This window comes from Schistocerca gregaria, chromosome 10 (assembly GCF_023897955.1).
Source record: "Schistocerca gregaria isolate iqSchGreg1 chromosome 10, iqSchGreg1.2, whole genome shotgun sequence".
Lineage (NCBI taxonomy): Eukaryota > Metazoa > Arthropoda > Insecta > Orthoptera > Acrididae > Schistocerca > Schistocerca gregaria.
The window spans coordinates 174,682,941-174,696,546 of record NC_064929.1 but is presented as its reverse complement, the minus strand read 5'-3'; positions in this window follow the sequence as shown (position 1 = coordinate 174,696,546).

Here is a 13,606-nt window from a genome sequence, read left to right as displayed (position 1 = left end):
TCCGTTTTCGTCATTTGTTATCGAATCGACTTAAAGCCAGATCGTCACATTGGCCGATTTTCTCTCTGAGACGGTTACATTTATCGTCTGCAAAGCTATGTCGCGTGCTGCGGTATGCGGAGACACTGAAAGTACCATAGTAGAACACAGAAGAAGCTTCTAAGTTGAAGTAATTGCCAGTAAGTAGTAGTACAACTCAAGTTTTAGTTGTCGATTATTCACTTTTTAGCCGGCTTTGGTGGCTTGGACATGACCTAGCACCTTAAGATTTTGCATGAAAGGAGGACTAGCAGCCGCGTTGCATGGGAGAATGTGAAAAGTGTTCATATGTAGTAAAAACCTGAGAAATCCGTCCGTTTTCGACATTTGTTATCGAATCGACTTAAAGCCAGATCGTCACATTGGCCGATTTTCTCTCTGAGACGGTTACATTTATCGTCTGCAAAGCTATGTCGCGTGCTGCGGTATGCGGAGACACTGAAAGTACCATAGTAGAACACAGAAGAAGCTTCTAAGTTGAAGTAATAGCCAGTAAGAAGTAGTACAACTCAAGTTTTAGTTGTCGATTATTCACTTTTTAGCCGGCTTTGGTGGCTTGGACATGACCTAGGACCTTAAGATATTGCATGAAAGGAGGACTAGCAGCCGCGTTGCACGGGAGAATGTGAAAAGTGTTCATATGTAGTAAAAACCTGAGAAATCCGTCCGTTTGCGTCATTTGTTATCGAATCGCCTTAAAGCCAGATCGTCACATTGGCCGCTCTTCTCTCTGAAACGGTTACTTTTATCGTCTGCAAAGCTATGTCGCGTGCTGCGGTATGCGGACAAGCACCATAGTAGAACACAGAAGAAGCTTCTAAGTTGAAGTAATAGCCATCAAGAAGTAATACAATTCAAATTTTAGTTGTCGATTATTCACATTTTAGCCGGCTTTGGTGGCTTGGACATGACGTAGGACCTTAAGGTTTTGAATGAAAGGAGGACTAGCAGCCGCGTTGCATGGGAGAATGTGAAAAGTGTTCATATGTAGTAAAAACCTGAGAAATCCGTCCGTTTTCGTCATTTGTTATCGAATCGACTCAAAGCCAGATCGTCACATTGGACGCTTTTCTCTCTTGACGGTTACATTTATCGTCTGCAAAGCTATGTCGCGTGCTGCGGTATGCCGAAACACTAAAAGCACCATAGTAGAACACAGAAGAAGCTTCTAAGTTGAAGTAATAGCCAGTAAGAAAAAGTACAATTTAAGTTTTAGTTGTCGATTATTCACATTTTAGCCCGCTTTTTTGGCTTGGACATGACCTAGGACCTTAAGATTTTGCATGAAAGGAGGACTAGCAGCCGCGTTGGACGGGAGAATGTGAAAAGTGTGCATATGTAGTAAAAACCAGAGAAATTCGTCCGTTTAAGTCATTTGTTATGGAATCGACTTAAAACCAGATCGTCACATTGGCCGCTTTTCTCTCTGAGAAGGTTACATTTACTGTCTGCAAAGCTATGTCGCGTGCTGCGGTATGCGGAGACACTAAAAGCACCATAGTAGAACACAGAAGAAGCTTCTAAGTTGAAGTAATAGCCAGTAAGAGGTAGTACAATTCAAGTTTTAGTTGTCGATTATTCACTTTTTAGCCGGCTTTGGTGGCTTGGACATGACCTAGGACGTTAAGATTTTACATGAAAGGAGGACTGGCAGCCGCGTTGCACGGGAGAATGTGAAAAGTGTTCATATGTATTAAAAACCTGAGAAATGCGTCCGTTTTCGTCATTTGTTATCGAATCGCCTTAAAGCCAGATCGTCACATTGGCCGCTCTACTCTCTGAAACGGTTACACTTATCGTCTGCAAAGCTATGTCGCGTGCTGCGGTATGCCGAAACACTAAAAGCACCATAGTAGAACACAGAAGAAGCTTCTAAGTTGAAGTAATAGCCAGTAAGAAATAGTACAATTTAAGTTTTAGTTGTCGATTATTCACATTTTAACCGGCTTTGGTGGCTTGGACATGACCTAGGACCTTAAGATTTTGCATGAAAGGAGGACTAGCAGCCGCGTTGGACGGGAGAATGTGAAAAGTGTTCATATGTAGTAAAAACCTGAGAAATCCGTCCGTTTTCGTCATTTGTTATCGAATCGACTTCAAGCCAGATCGTCACATTGGCCGCTCTTCTCTCTGAAACGGTTACATTTATCGTCTGCAAAGCTATGTCGCGTGCTGCGGTATGCTGAAACACTAAAAGCACCATAGTAGAACACAGAAGAAGCTTCTATGTTGAAGTAATAGCCAGTAAGAAGTAGCACAATTGAAGTTTTAGTTGTCGATTATTCACTTTTTAGCCGGCTTTGGTGGCTTGGACATGACCTAGGACCTTAAGAATTTGCATGAAAGGAGTACTTGCAGCCGCGTTGCACGGGAGAATGTGAAATGTGTTCATATGTAGTAAAAAACTGAGAAATCCATCCGATTTCGTCATTTGTTATCGAATCGACTTAAAGCCAGATCGTCACATTGGACGCTTTTCTCTCTGAGACGGTTACATTTATCGTCTGCAAAGCTATGTTGCGTGCTGCTGTATGCGGAGACACTAAAAGTACCATAGTAGAACACAGAAGAAGCTTCTAAGTTGATGTAATAGCCAGTAAGAAGTAATACAATTCAACTTTTAGTAGTCGATTATTCACATTTTAGCCGGCTTTGGTGGCTTGGACATGACCTAGGACCTTAAGATTTTGCATGAAAGGAGGACTAGCAGCCGCGTTGCACGGGAGAATGTGAAAAGTGTTTATATGTAGTAAAAACCTGCGAAATCCGTCCGTTTTCGTCATTTGTTATCGAATCGACTTAAGGCCAGATCGTCACATTGCCCGCTCTTCTCTCTGAAACGGTTACACTTATCGTCTGCAAAGCTATGTCGCGTGCTGCGGTATGCCGAAACACTAAAAGCACCATAGTAGAACACAGAAGAAGCTTCTAAGTTGAAGTAATAGCCAGTAAGAAAAAGTATAATTTAAGTTTTAGTTGTCGATTATTCACATTTTAGCCCGCTTTTTTGGCTTGGACATGACCTAGGACCTTAAGATTTTGCATGAAAGGAGGACTAGCAGTCGCGTTGGACGGGAGAATGTGAAAAGTGTTCATATGTAGTAAAAACCTGAAAAATCCGTCCGTTTTCGTCATTTGTTATCGAATCGACTTAAAGCCAGATCGTCACATTGGCCGATTTTCTCTCTGAGACGGTTACATTTATCGTCTGCAAAGCTATGTCGCGTGCTGCGGTATGCGGAGACACTGAAAGTACCATAATAGAACACAGAAGAAGCTTCTAAGTTGAAGTAATAGCCAGTAAGAAGTTATACGATTTAAGTTTTAGTAGTCAATTATTCACATTTTAGCCGGCTTTGGTGGCTTGGACATGACCTAGGACCTTAAGATTATGCATGAAAGGTGGACTAGCAGCCGCGTTGCACGGGAGAATGTGAAAAGTGTTCATATGTAGTAAAAACCTGAGAAATCCGTCCGTTTTCGTCATTTGTTATCGAATCGCCTTAAAGCCAGATCGTCACATTGGCCGCTCTACTCTCTGAAACGGTTACACTTATCGTCTGCAAAGCTATGTCGCGTGCTGCGGTATGCCGAAACACTAAAAGCACCATAGTAGAACACAGAAGAAGCTTCTAAGTTGAAGTAATAGCCAGTAAGAAAAAGTACAATTTAAGTTTTAGTTGTCGATTATTCACATTTTAGCCCGCTTTTTTGGCTTGGACATGACCTAGGACCTTAAGATTTTGCATGAAAGGAGGACTAGCAGCCGCGTTGGATGGGAGAATGTGAAAAGTGTTCATATGTAGTAAAAACCTGAGAAATCCGTCCGTTTTCGTCATTTGTTATCGAATCGACTTAAAGCCAGATCGTCACATTGGCCGCTCTTCTCTCTGAAACGGTTACATTTATCGTCTGCAAAGCTATGTCGCGTGCTGCGGTATGCTGGAACACTAAAAGCACCATAGTAGAACACAGAAGAAGCTTCTATGTTGAAGTAATAGCCAGTAAGAAGTAGCACAATTGAAGTTTTAGTTGTCGATTATTCACTTTTTAGCCGGCTTTGGTGGCTTGGACATGACCTAGGAGCTTAAGAATTTGCATGAAAGGAGTACTTGCAGCCGCGTTGCACGGGAGAATGTGATATGTGTTCATATGTAGTAAAAAACTGAGAAATCCGTCCGATTTCGTCATTTGTTATCGAATCGACCTAAAGCCAGATCGTCACATTGGACGCTTTTCTCTCTGAGACGGTTACATTTACTGTCTGCAAAGCTATGTCGCGTGCTGCTGTATGTGGAGACACTAAAAGTACCATAGTAGAACACAGAAGAAGCTTCTAAGTTGATGTAATAGCCAGTAAGAAGTAATACAATTCAACTTTTAGTAGTCGATTATTCACATTTTAGCCGGCTTTGGTGGCTTGGACATGACCTAGGACCTTAAGATTTTGCATGAAAGGAGGACTAGCAGCCGCGTTGCACGGGAGAATGTGAAAAGTGTTTATATGTAGTGAAAACCTGCGAAATCGGTCCGTTTTCGTCATTTGTTATCGAATCGACTTAAGGCCAGATCGTCACATTGGCCGCTCTTCTCTCTGAAACGGTTACATTTATCTTCTGCAAAGATATGTCGCGTGCTGCGGTAAGCGGAGACACTAAAAGCACCATAGTAGAACACAGAAGAAGCTTCTAAGTTGAAGTAATAGTTAGTAAGAACTAATACAATTCAAGTTTTAGTTGTCTATTATTCACATTTTAACGGTCTTTGGTGGCTTGGACATGACCTAGGACCTTAAGATTTTGCATGAAAGGAGGACTAGTAGCCGCGTTGCACGGGAGAATGTGAAAAGTGTTCATATGTAGTAAAAACCTGAGAAATCCGTCCGTTTTCGTCATTTGTTATCGAATCGACTTAAAGCCAGATCGTCACATTGGCCGCTTTTCTCTCTGAGACGGTTACATTTATCGTCTGCAAAGCTATGTCCGTGCTGCGGTATGCGGAGACACTGTAAGTACCATAGTAGAACACAGAAGAAGCTTCTAAGTTGAAGTAATAGCCAGTAAGAAGTAATACAATTCAAGTTTTAGTTGTCGATTATTCTCATTTTAGCCGGCTTTGGTGGCTTGGACATGAGCTAGGACCTTACGATTTTGCATGAAAGGAGGACTAGCAGCCGCGTTGCATGGGAGAATGTGAAAAGTGTTCATATGTAGTAAAAACCTGAGAAATCCGTCCGTTTTCGACATTTATTATCGAATCGACTTAAAGCCAGATCGTCACATTGGCCGATTTTCTCTCTGAGACGGTTACATTTATCGTCTGCAAAGCTATGTCGCGTGCTGCGGTATGCGGAGACACTGAAAGTACCATAGTAGAACACAGAAGAAGCTTCTAAGTTGAAGTAATAGCCAGTAAGAAGTAGTACAACTCAAGTTTTAGTTGTCGATTATTCACTTTTTAGCCGGCTTTGGTGGCTTGGACATGACCTAGGACCTTAAGATATTATATGAAAGGAGGACTAGCAGCCGCGTTGCACGGGAGAATGTGAAAAGTGTTTATATGTAGTAAAAACCTGAGAAATCCGTCCGTTTGCGTCATTTGTTATCGAATCGCCTTAAAGCCAGATCGTCACATTGGCCGCTCTACTCTCTGAAACGGTTACACTTATCGTCTGCAAAGCTATGTCGCGTGCTGCGGTATGCCGAAACACTAAAAGCACCATAGTAGAACACAGAAGATGCTTCTAAGTTGAAGTAATAGCCAGTAAGAAAAAGTACAATTTAAGTTTTAGTTGTCGATTATTCACATTTTAACCCGCTTTTTGGCTTGGACATGACCTAGGACCTTACGATTTTGCATGAAAGGAGGACTAGCAGCCGCGTTGGACGGGAGAATGTGAAAAGTGTGCATATGTAGTAAAAACCAGAGAAATTCGTCCGTTTAAGTCATTTGTTATGGAATCGACATAAAACCAGATCGTCACATTGGCCGCTTTTCTCTCTGAGAAGGTTACATTTACTGTCTGCAAAGCTATGTCGCGTGCTGCGGTATGCGGAGACACTAAAAGCACCATAGTAGAACACAGAAGAAGCTTCTAAGTTGAAGTAATAACCAGTAAGAAGTAGTACAATTCAAGTTTTAGTTGTCAATTATTCACTTTTTAGACGGCTTTGGTGGCTTGGACATGACCTAGGACCTTAAGATTTTGCATGAAAGGAGGACTGGCAGCCGCGTTGCACGGGAGAATGTGAAAAGTGTTCATATGTATTAAAAACCTGAGAAATGCGTCCGTTTTCGTCATTTGTTATCGAATCGCCTTAAAGCCAGATCGTCACATTGGCCGCTCTACTCTCTGAAACGGTTACACTTATCGTCTGCAAAGCTATGTCGCGTGCTGCGGTATGCGGAAACACTAAAAGCACCATAGTAGAACACAGAAGAAGCTTCTAAGTTGAAGTAATAGCCAGTAAGAAATAGTACAATTTAAGTTTTAGTTGTCGATTATTCACATTTTAGCCGGCTTTGGTGGCTTGGACATGACCTAGGACCTTAAGATTTTGCATGAAAGGAGGACTAGCAGCCGCGTTGGACGGGAGAATGTGAAAAGTGTTCATATGTAGTAAAAACCTGAGAAATCCGTCCGTTTTCGTCATTTGTTATCGAATCGACTTAAAGCCAGATCGTCACATTGGCCGCTCTTCTCTCTGAAACGGTTACATTTATCGTCTGCAAAGCTATGTCGCGTGCTGCGGTATGCGGACAAGCACCATAGTAGAACACAGAAGAAGCTTCTAAGTTGAAGTAATAGCCATCAAGAAGTAATACAATTCAAATTTTAGTTGTCGATTATTCACATTTTAGCCGGCTTTGGTGGCTTGGACATGACGTAGGACCTTAAGATTTTGAATGAAAGGAGGACTAGCAGCCGCGTTGCATGGGAGAATGTGAAAAGTGTTCATATGTAGTAAAAACCTGCGAAATCCGTCCGTTTTCGTCATTTGTTATCGAATCGACTCAAAGCCAGATCGTCACATTGGACGCTTTTCTCTCTTGACGGTTACATTTATCGTCTGCAAAGCTATGTCGCGTGCTGCGGTATGCCGAAACACTAAAAGCACCATAGTAGAACACAGAAGAAGCTTCTAAGTTGAAGTAATAGCCAGTAAGAAAAAGTACAATTTAAGTTTTAGTTGTCGATTATTCACATTTTAGCCCGCTTTTTTGGCTTGGACATGACCTAGGACCTTAAGATTTTGCATGAAAGGAGGACTAGCAGCCGCGTTGGACGGGAGAATGTGAAAAGTGTGCATATGTAGTAAAAACCAGAGAAATTCGTCCGTTTAAGTCATTTGTTATGGAATCGACTTAAAACCAGATCGTCACATTGGCCGCTTTTCTCTCTGAGAAGGTTACATTTACTGTCTGCAAAGCTATGTCGCGTGCTGCGGTATGCGGAGACACTAAAAGCACCATAGTAGAACAAAGAAGAAGCTTCTAAGTTGAAGTAATAGCCAGTAAGAGGTAGTACAATTCAAGTTTTAGTTGTCGATTATTCACTTTTTAGCCGGCTTTGGTGGCTTGGACATGACCTAGGACGTTAAGATTTTACATGAAAGGAGGACTGGCAGCCGCGTTGCACGGGAGAATGTGAAAAGTGTTCATATGTATTAAAAACCTGAGAAATGCGTCCGTTTTCGTCATTTGTTATCGAATCGCCTTAAAGCCAGATCGTCACATTGGCCGCTCTACTCTCTGAAACGGTTACACTTATCGTCTGCAAAGCTATGTCGCGTGCTGCGGTATGCCGAAACACTAAAAGCACCATAGTAGAACACAGAAGAAGCTTCTAAGTTGAAGTAATAGCCAGTAAGAAATAGTACAATTTAAGTTTTAGTTGTCGATTATTCACATTTTAGCCGGCTTTGGTGGCTTGGACATGACCTAGGACCTTAAGATTTTGCATGAAAGGAGGACTAGCAGCCGCGTTGGACGGGAGAATGTGAAAAGTGTTCATATGTAGTAAAAACCTGAGAAATCCGTCCGTTTTCGTCATTTGTTATCGAATCGACTTCAAGCCAGATCGTCACATTGGCCGCTCTTCTCTCTGAAACGGTTACATTTATCGTCTGCAAAGCTATGTCGCGTGCTGCGGTATGCTGAAACACTAAAAGCACCATAGTAGAACACAGAAGAAGCTTCTATGTTGAAGTAATAGCTAGTAAGAAGTAGCACAATTGAAGTTTTAGTTGTCGATTATTCACTTTTTAGCCGGCTTTGGTGGCTTGGACATGACCTAGGACCATAAGAATTTGCATGAAAGGAGTACTTGCAGCCGCGTTGCACGGGAGAATGTGAAATGTGTTCATATGTAGTAAAAAACTGAGAAATCCATCCGATTTCGTCATTTGTTATCGAATCGACTTAAAGCCAGATCGTCACATTGGACGCTTTTCTCTCTGAGACGGTTACATTTATCGTCTGCAAAGCTATGTCGCGTGCTGCTGTATGCGGAGACACTAAAAGTACCATAGTAGAACACAGAAGAAGCTTCTAAGTTGATGTAATTGCCAGTAAGAAGTAATACAATTCAACTTTTAGTAGTCGATTATTCACATTTTAGACGGCTTTGGTGGCTTGGACATGACCTAGGACCTTAAGATTTTGCATGAAAGGAGGACTAGCAGCCGCGTTGCACGGGAGAATGTGAAAAGTGTTTATATGTAGTAAAAACCTGCGAAATCCGTCCGTTTTCGTCATTTGTTATCGAATCGACTTAAGGCCAGATCGTCACATTGCCCGCTCTTCTCTCTGAAACGGTTACATTTATCTTCTGCAAAGATATGTCGCGTGCTACGGTAAGCGGAGACACTAAAAGCACCATAGTAGAACACAGAATAAGCTTCTAAGTTGAAGTAATAGTTAGTAAGAAGTAATACAATTCAAGTTTTAGTTGTCTATTATTCACATTTTAACGGTCTTTGGTGGCTTGGACATGACCTAGGACCTTAAGATTTTGCATGAAAGGAGGACTAGCAGCCGCGTTGCACGGGAGAACGTGAAAAGTGTTCATATGTAGTAAAAACCTGAGAAATCCGTCCGTTTTCGACATTTGTTATCGAATCCACTTAAAGCCAGATCGTCACATTGGCCCCCCTTCTCTCTGAAACGGTTACATTTATCGTCTACAAAGCTATGTCGTGTGCTGCGGTATGCGGAAACACTAAAAGCACCATAGTAGAACACAGAAGAAGCTTCTATGTTGAAGTTATAGCCAGTAAGAAGTAGTACAATTGAAGTTTTAGTTGTCGATTATTCACTTTTTAGCCGGCTTTGGTGGGTTGGACATGAGGTGGAACCTTAAGATTTTGCATGAAAGGAAGACTAGCAGCCGCGTTGCACGGGAGAATGTGGAAAGTGTTCATATGTAGTAAAAACCTGAGAAATCCGTCCGTTTTCGTCATTTGTTATCGAATCGACTTAAAGCCAGATCGTCACATTGGCCGATTTTCTCTCTGAGACGGTTACATTTATCGTCTGCAAAGCTATGTCGCGTGCTGCGGTATGCGGAGACACTGAAAGTACCATAGTAGAACACAGAAGAAGCTTCTAAGTTGAAGTAATAGCCAGTAAGTAGTAGTACAACTCAAGTCTTAGTTGTCGATTATTCACTTTTTAGCCGGCTTTGGTGGCTTGGACATGACCTAGGACCTTAAGATTTTGCATGAAAGGAGGACTAGCAGCCGCGTTGCACGGGAGAATGTGAAAAGTGTTCATATGTAGTAAAAACCTGAGAAATCCGTCCGTTTTCGGCATTTGTTATCGAATCGCCTTAAAGCCAGATCGTCACATTGGCCGCTCTACTCTCTGAAACGGTTACACTTATCGTCTGCAAAGCTATGTCGCGTGCTGCGGTATGCCGAAACACTAAAAGCACCATAGTAGAACACAGAAGAAGCTTCTAAGTTGAAGTAATAGCCAGTAAGAAAAAGTACAATTTAAGTTTTAGTTGTCGATTATTCACATTTTAGCCCGCTTTTTTGGCTTGGACATGACCTAGGACCTTAAGATTTTGCATGAAAGGAGGACTAGCAGTCGCGTTGGACGGGAGAATGTGAAAAGTGTGCATATGTAGTAAAAACCAGAGAAATTCGTCCGTTTAAGTCATTTGTTATGGAATCGACATAAAACCAGATCGTCACATTGGCCGCTTTTCTCTCTGAGAAGGTTACATTTACTGTCTGCAAAGCTATGTCGCGTGCTGCGGTATGCGGAGACACTAAAAGCACCATAGTAGAACACAGAAGAAGCTTCTAAGTTGAAGTAATAGCCAGTAAGAAGTAGTACAATTCAAGTTTTAGTTGTCAATTATTCACTTTTTAGACGGCTTTGGTGGCTTGGACATGACCTAGGACCTTAAGATTTTGCATGAAAGGAGGACTGGCAGCCGCCTTGCACGGGAGAATGTGAAAAGTGTTCATATGTATTAAAAACCTGAGAAATCCGTCCGTTTTCGTCATTTGTTATCGAATCGACTTAAAGCCTGATCGTCACATTGGCCCCTCTTCTCTCTGAAACGGTTACATTTATCGTCTACAAAGCTATGTCGCGTGCTGCGGTATGCGGAAACTCTAAAAGCACCATAGTAGAACACAGAAGAAGCTTCTATGTTGAAGTAATAGCCAGTAAGAAGTAGTACAAATGAAGTTTTAGTTGTCGATTATTCACTTTTTAGCCGGCTTTGGTGGCTTGGACATGAGGTGGAACCTTAAGATTTTGCATGAAAGGAAGACTAGCAGCCGCATTGCACGGGAGAATGTGGAAAGTGTTCATATGTAGTAAAAACCTGAGAAATCCGTCCGTTTTCGTCATTTGTTATCGAATCGACTTAAAGCCAGATCGTCACATTGGCCGCTCTTCTCTCTGAAACGGTTACATTTATCGTCTGCAAAGCTATGTCGCGTGCTGCGGTATGCGGAAACACTAAAAGCACCATAGTAGAACACAGAAGAAGCTTCTAAGTTGAAGTAATAGCCACTAAGATGTAGTACAATTCAAGTTTTAGTTGTCGATTATTCACATTTTAGCCGGCTTTGGTGGCTTGGACATGAGCTAGGACCTTAAGATTTTGCATGAAAGGAGGACTAGCAACCGCGTTGCATGGGAGAATGTGAAATGTGTTCATATGTAGTAAAAACCTGAGAAATCCGTCCGTTTTCGACATTTGTTATCGAATCGACTTAAAGCCAGATCGTCACATTGGCCGATTTTCTCTCTGAGACGGTTACATTTATCGTCTGCAAAGCTATGTCGCGTGCTGCGGTATGCGGAGACACTGAAAGTACCATAGTAGAACACAGAAGAAGCTTCTAAGTTGAAGTAATAGCCAGTAAGAAGTAGTACAACTCAAGTTTTAGTTGTCGATTATTCACTTTTTAGCCGGCTTTGGTGGCTTGGACATGACCTAGGACCTTAAGATATTGCATGAAAGGAGGACTAGCAGCCGCGTTGCACGGGAGAATGTGAAAAGTGTTCATATGTAGTAAAAACCTGAGAAATCCGTCCGTTTGCGTCATTTGTTATCGAATCGCCTTAAAGCCAGATCGTCACATTGGCCGCTCTACTCTCTGGAACGGTTACACTTATCGTCTGCAAAGCTATGTCGCGTGCTGCGGTATGCCGAAACACTAAAAGCACCATAGTAGAACACAGAAGATGCTTCTAAGTTGAAGTAATAGCCAGTAAGAAAAAGTACAACTTCAGTTTTAGTTGTCGATTATTCACATTTTAACCCGCTTTTTGGCTTGGACATCAACCTAGGACCTTAAGATTTTGCATGAAAGGAGGACTAGCAGCCGCGTTGGACGGGAGAATGTGAAAAGTGTGCATATGTAGTAAAAACCAGAGAAATTCGTCCGTTTAAGTCATTTGTTATGGAATCGACATAAAACCAGATCGTCACATTGGCCGCTTTTCTCTCTGAGAAGGTTACATTTACTGTCTGCAAAGCTATGTCGCGTGCTGCGGTATGCGGAGACACTAAAAGCACCATAGTAGAACACAGAAGAAGCTTCTAAGTTGAAGTAATAACCAGTAAGAAGTAGTACAATTCAAGTTTTAGTTGTCAATTATTCACTTTTTAGACGGCTTTGGTGGCTTGGACATGACCTAGGACCTTAAGATTTTGCATGAAAGGAGGACTGGCAGCCGCGTTGCACGGGAGAATGTGAAAAGTGTTCATATGTATTAAAAACCTGAGAAATGCGTCCGTTTTCGTCATTTGTTATCGAATCGCCTTAAAGCCAGATCGTCACATTGGCCGCTCTACTCTCTGAAACGGTTACACTTATCGTCTGCAAAGCTATGTCGCGTGCTGCGGTATGCGGAAACACTAAAAGCACCATAGTAGAACACAGAGGAAGCTTCTAAGTTGAAGTAATAGCCAGTAAGAAATAGTACAATTTAAGTTTTAGTTGTCGATTATTCACATTTTAGCCGGCTTTGGTGGCTTGGACATGACCTAGGACCTTAAGATTTTGCATGAAAGGAGGACTAGCAACCGCGTTGGACGGGAGAATGTGAAAAGTGTTCATATGTAGTAAAAACCTGAGAAATCCGTCCGTTTTCGTCATTTGTTATCGAATCGACTTAAAGCCAGATCGTCACATTGGCCGCTCTTCTCTCTGAAACGGTTACATTTATCGTCTGCAAAGCTATGTCGCGTGCTGCGGTATGCGGACAAGCACCATAGTAGAACACAGAAGAAGCTTCTAAGTTGAAGTAATAGCCATCAAGAAGTAATACAATTCAAATTTTAGTTGTCGATTATTCACATTTTAGCCGGCTTTGGTGGCTTGGACATGACGTAGGACCTTAAGATTTTGAATGAAAGGAGGACTAGCAGCCGCGTTGCATGGGAGAATGTGAAAAGTGTTCATATGTAGTAAAAACCTGAGAAATCCGTCCGTTTTCGTCATTTGTTATCGAATCGACTCAAAGCCAGATCGTCACATTGGACGCTTTTCTCTCTTGACGGTTACATTTATCGTCTGCAAAGCTATGTCGCGTGCTGCGGTATGCCGAAACACTAAAAGCACCATAGTAGAACACAGAAGAAGCTTCTAAGTTGAAGTAATAGCCAGTAAGAAAAAGTACAATTTAAGTTTTAGTTGTCGATTATTCACATTTTAGCCCGCTTTTTTGGCTTGGACATGACCTAGGACCTTAAGATTTTGCATGAAAGGAGGACTAGCAGCCGCGTTGGACGGGAGAATGTGAAAAGTGTGCATATGTAGTAAAAACCAGAGAAATTCGTCCGTTTAAGTCATTTGTTATGGAATCGACTTAAAACCAGATCGTCACATTGGCCGCTTTTCTCTCTGAGAAGGTTACATTTACTGTCTGCAAAGCTATGTCGCGTGCTGCGGTATGCGGAGACACTAAAAGCACCATAGTAGAACACAGAAGAAGCTTCTAAGTTGAAGTAATAGCCAGTAAGAGGTAGTACAATTCAAGTTTTAGTTGTCGATTATTCACTTTTTAGCCGGCTTTGGTGGCTTGGACATGACCT